Source organism: Temnothorax longispinosus, chromosome 7, assembly GCF_030848805.1.
Source record: "Temnothorax longispinosus isolate EJ_2023e chromosome 7, Tlon_JGU_v1, whole genome shotgun sequence".
NCBI classification, from domain to species: Eukaryota; Metazoa; Arthropoda; class Insecta; order Hymenoptera; family Formicidae; genus Temnothorax; species Temnothorax longispinosus.
This window is the reverse complement of record NC_092364.1, coordinates 9,057,242-9,063,241: the sequence shown is the minus strand read 5'-3', so window position 1 is coordinate 9,063,241 and position 6,000 is coordinate 9,057,242. Positions and strand designations below refer to the sequence as shown.

Below are 6,000 nucleotides of genomic sequence, written 5' to 3'. Positions count from 1 at the left end.
CATATATTGACGTGTATTTTATGTATATTAATGTGTGTGTGTGTGTGTGTGTGTGTGTGTGTGTGTGTGTGTGTGTGTGTGTGTAGATATTTTTTATTCTTTTTCTGCTTTTTATCCATTGATGGATGTTTGCGATCACATTTTACATCTTTTGTTTGTTTAACCGAGCGCAACACATCCTATGGTAGATGTACATCTTGAAAGCCTTTATCCATTGTAGATATCTTCAATGTCATATAAAAACCGCCGATCAAACGCATTTAATAAATCTTGGGTGCTTTCCAGCAACAACACTGTGTTACACAATTTTAACATTCATTAATCAAGAGTTTTTCATGAAGCTGGTAAAAATTATTATATTACTTGTTATAAATTGATTTATAAATTATTGTTATACGACAGATGTATGTGTTTTATATTTTAATATAATTTTTGTCTGTAAAGTTAGACATGATGTTTCACATTGAAATAAATGAGATGAATCTTTTTCAGATATAAGAAGGCGATACCGACAGCGAAGAATTACCTGATTATTTACCCGAGGAAGAAGAAGATAAGGAGGGAGTTGTGTCTCTATTTACTGGTTTAATCATTTCATCTCTCTTTAACTTTCAACAAACAACAAGGATGAAATGATACACTGTATTTCACAATGTCGTCTGTATACGTTGCTGGAAAGCACCTCTTATCAAATATTTGTTATTACCTGACTATAATGAAAAAAGCAACCAATTATTTTCACATGGGGAAAAACTGTTTTTAATGCCTTATGTTCAGCCTTTTCAAAATCGCATATTGCTATGCGTGGCTCAATTTTCACAATATTGACAACAGTTGTTAACACGTCAACATAATTCTTAGTTTTTTGCCCTTTCATTATGGCGTAGACAATCGGAAATGTCTAAAATTTGAAAGAAAGTTAATTTCGTTATATGTATAAATATTATATAGAATGCCTTTTGTAAATAAATATAAAAATTAAATAATAAACTCTCTATTACTACTACGTTCTCTCTCTCTCTCTCTCTCTCTCTCTCTCTCTCTCTCTCTTTTTCTCTAATAAATTAATTATTTATTTTGCTTACTCTATTGTTGTGTCTCATTACAATAGTCCACAATTGACAGTTAGTATCTCTCAATTGTGGTACTGTTGCAAAAGTCCCATCAACAAATATCATTTTTTCTTCGTCACTATTCATAATTTTATTTTCTAATGGTTCATCTATAAAAATAATGGCCTTTGTATCATTATCTTTTTTTATACTTTCTATAACAAAAGCATCTGGATCTATTTGCAATAACTGTTTCCAATTCTCTTTTAATAAGCACAGCTGTAAATTATTTAAATCTCGGGGAATCGAGCCAAGGTTTTGTTGTTTTCTGTGCCGCTCAATGGATTTTTCTACATTTTCTACAGTTGTTAAGGGCAGCAAATGATCGTACCCAGTAAGCAAGAAACATTAAATTAACGTTTAGAAATATTGACTTTATGTGTATTTTTTAAACGTTTTTTAATAATATTATACACATATTTGAAAAATATTATTTCGTAATATGATTTTTCTGAATGTTGTTAAAATATTTTGAAAATGTTACAGAAAATATTTTTCAAATGTTACTCTGACATTTATTTGAGATCAATGCAACAGTTCAAAATTCCTTGTAATTTGGACTCAGAAATAACGTTGGTAGTATATTAATTTTCTGTTGTTATAATGTTATCGTTTTATATTGTGCGCAACGCTCATCGCGACAGCCATGATGTACATGATTATCCTACATACGATGCGTGAGTGCGTATATACACGTGTGTCAATCGAGGAGTGCGGAGTGCTCTTTATTTACAGCATATTTATATATAAGTAGTAACTATTATATTCTAAAAGTTGTATATTAATGATAAGAATTCAATTAACCATATACGTGCTATAATTATTTGTGCTATGAATAGTAGCTGGTGATGTAGGATTCATTTTCCGATTTACAAGAGAGATTTACAAAAGAGAGGAAATATCAATTAATTTTTTTACGTTTTATAATAGATTTGTCCTTGGACATTAAAAATATCATCAAGGTTCGTCAATGCTATTATTTCAATGGTATCAAACAGTGTAACTTTCTATAAAATAACCTCAAAATTTAGCGAAATATGTAAATGATAACGTATAAATAAGCTGGTACACTATGCATGAAGACGATTTGTTGAAGTATTGTGCGGCTTTAATACATCATTGTTTGCATATATCACTGTAAAAGTAATTTAGTATAAAATTGGTATAAAGTTGATAGATATGTAACAAACGATCAGTACAAACAAGACCAAAACTGACTTTTTATTTATTTCTATATTTTTTTCACATATATGTGCTATAATCACACTCTAAAGTATATAAATAGATTATTGTAAGCATATTTTATATGTACAGGGCAATGAATATGTCTTAACATATGGGATCAATTGTTGTATCAAATTCAAAAAACCACCATTTGAAAAATTTGACCCTGGCTAAGATAAACATCAGTGAACAATATATTATAAGGAAAACTCTGTACAAGATACTAGAAATGCTAAAAGATGACCAAAAAGCTTTTACACAAGTCGTAAGTAAAGCTGCTTATTATAATTAAATTATGTATATATTAAATTACAACCTTTTTCTTATCTAAACTATATTGAATTCTTCTTGTTTTAGAGGCTATTAGACAACAATCCCTTGTAACACAGAGAAAGACTTGGAACACTCTATAATGGAATAGCTTAGATTTGCAAACATCCGTAAACAAAGGAAAAAATCTTAAAAGGTAAAAAAGTAATATAATGTATTTATGTCTGTTAAGTTAGCACCCTCCATAAAAAACCGGAATAACACATATGCAGAAATTAAGTGCTCTTTATGCGTTAATTATGTGCTCTATTCACGATTTTTGTGTGCTCGAGCGGTTTCGTGGGAAATTGCAATTGAAACTGAGGGTGCTGGCTTAACGTAAGCTAGCACCCCCACTCATTAAAATTACATATAAAATAAAAAACTCAATATGCTAGAATTATATGCTTTTTATGTGCTTTCAAATGCCTCAAACAAAATTAGTCTATCTGTAATAGTTTAAAAAATATACGCAAAAAAAGATATATATACTACTGATATAAGAAAAAGTATCAGTTAAAATAGAGAAAGCGAAATAATTCTTGTCTTAAAATGTTTCTCGATTAATGTGTTCTCGAAATATGCACAATGAAATTTTCATGCTTATCTCCTTCGACCGACCTGAACGTGAGTACCCCATACGTACAAGAGTACCTAACCAGTTAAAATACAGGTAGCAAATTGGTTTTAGTCTTAAAATATTCCTCAATTTATGTGCTCCCGAAATATGCACAATGATTTTAAAAGCATAAAAATCACATTAATTTTTTTTGTTAATGTAATTTTTTGATACAAATTTTTTAAATAAACAATTATATATGTAATATCTAAATATTCTATTACCATATTCTTTTATACATCATAAAACAAATATATCCTTCAAGTATTAGTCACGCAATTGTAGCGTGAACTGTACTATCATTCATGTAATATTATCATGAAAAACAATACACAAGAGATTCTATATAAATACAAATTAAAGTTTACTAAAAAGTAACTAATTTTGAAAATTACATTTTGTTTCTATTATTAGAAAGGGAATGTTAAAAATTAATTAAACATATGTTTACTTATATGTATTTATATATTGTTCAGAATCTCAGTGACCCATTCTCCATAATATTTAGCAACTTTGCAATACTTACTCCTAACTCATATTAAATAACTTTAAAAATGTATACAAATACATATACAAATACATATAAATACATATAAATAAAAATTTTTCTGAAATCTTATTAAACAAGTTAATCAATACATTAACCAAAACAAAAATCTTATTCTGTTTATTTTGAAAACACATAAGTTGAGGAACATTTTAAGACTAAAACCAATTCGCTATCTATATTTTAACTGGTACTTTATTTTTATACGTATGGGGTGCTCACGTTTGGGTCGGCCGAAGGGGATGAGCAAAGAAATCTCATTGTGCATATTTTGAAAACACATAAATTGAGGAATATTTTAAGACTAAAACCAATTCGCTATCTGTATTTTAACTGGTACTTTACTCTTGTACGTATGGGGTGTTCACGTTCGGGTCGGTCGAAAAGGATGAGCACAGAAATCTCATTGTGCATATTTTGAAAGCACATAAATTGAGGAATATTTTAAGACTAAAACCAATTCGCTATCTGTATTTTAACTGGTACTTTACTCTTGTACGTATGGGGTGTTCACGTTCGGGTCGGTCGAAAAGGATGAGCACAGAAATCTCATTGTGCATATTTTGAAAGCACATAAATTGAGGAATATTTTAAGACTAAAACCAATTCGCTATCTGTATTTTAACTGGTACTTTACTCTTGTATGTATGGGGTGTTCACGTTCGGGTCAGTCAAAGGGGATAAGCACGAAAATTTCATTGTGCATATTTCGAGAACACATTAATCAAGAAACATTTTAAGACAAGAATTATTTTGCTTTCTGTATTTTAACTGATACTTTACTCTTATATCAGTAGTATATAGATCCTTTTTTTACGTATATATTTTAAACTATTACAGATAAACTAATTTGGTTTGAGACATTTAAAAGCACATAAAAAGCTCATAATTGTACTGTATTAAGTACTTTATTTTTTAATATAATTTTAATGAGTAGGGGTGCTAGCTTATGTTAAGCCAGCATCCCCACTTTTAATTGCAATTTTCCATGAAACCGTTCGAGCACAAAAAACGTGAATAGAACACATAATTAGCACATAAAGAGCATTTAATTTCTACATATGTGTTATTCTGCTTTTTTTGCGGAGGGGGAGGGGTGCTAACTTAACAGACATAATATATTTTGATACATAGACTAAATCACTGAAGATGTTACAAATATTTCTGAAGTTGAATGAGAAATTCTTATTTTTCAGCAACTGTTTGGTAAAGATCCGGAAAGATTAATAATCTGTTTAAAAGGAAAGAATAAGAGTTTGGAAAAAAATAGTAAAAGAGTTATATTAAACTAGAGCACCTATATCGCATTGCCTAAAAAAGAGTTAGAAGGCACCTTAATTTCCCTTATCCGAAGGTTGACTTCAAAAATCCCTTCCTAGGATCCCTTCCTAGAATTAATACTTTCTGAGATAATTGGCAGAGATAATTTGCAGAAATAATTGGCACACGAAATATATCTCATAATAAAACCTATATATGTATATGTATATGTATATATTTGTTCATATAAATAAAACTACTTTTTTATGGTAATTAGTGTAGTGCATTTTATTGAAAATAAATACATACTCTCTGAAATAAAAATAAAATATCAATAATAACTTTAAATAAACGTTAGAATTAATATTACGGTAATCTTAATATAATATTGTAATAAAGTTGATAGTTTGTTTAAATTTTTATCTCAAAAACGTTACAGGAATGATAGAAAAACCTTAGCAAAATGTTATTTGCAACGTTATGGCACTCCCATTTCAACATTACTGAAATTTCGGAATCGTGGTCAAAGTATATTCATAATGATGTTCTATACAACATTAAGAACTACATATTTAACAACATTACAAGTTCTAGAATATCGTTGCAATAACATTATAATAATGATTTTTTGCTTACTGGGTATCTATGTATGAAAAAATTACAAAATATAAGTAGTGATTAGTTACTTTTCTAATAATATTTATTATCTACTTTATTGTTTCTTATTCACTTTTTAATTATTCTTTTTTTAATAGTTCTTGTTGATTCATGAGGTAGGGCTGCATCAATTTCTATTTTCAGTTCACTCAATTCAGTCACACATTTTTCATGCCGCTCGTGTTTCCCACTTATAATAAATTTATTATTTTTTAATGTCAATCGCGCTGTACATCTAATATCTTTATTTTTCCGGAAAGTACATTCGTAAT

At 28.8% G+C, this 6,000-nt stretch overlaps 1 long non-coding RNA gene across 1 annotated transcript; it reads left to right on the top strand.

The window, feature by feature from the left end:
* Positions 1–1,428: 1,428 nt before the first annotated feature.
* On the top strand, positions 1,429–5,335 carry LOC139816029 (uncharacterized). Its single transcript, XR_011732900.1, has 4 exons — positions 1,429–2,074; positions 2,427–2,601; positions 2,694–2,802; positions 5,008–5,335. It is a non-coding gene; the product is annotated as an uncharacterized lncRNA (long non-coding RNA).
* The last annotated feature ends 665 nt before the right edge of the window (positions 5,336–6,000 follow it).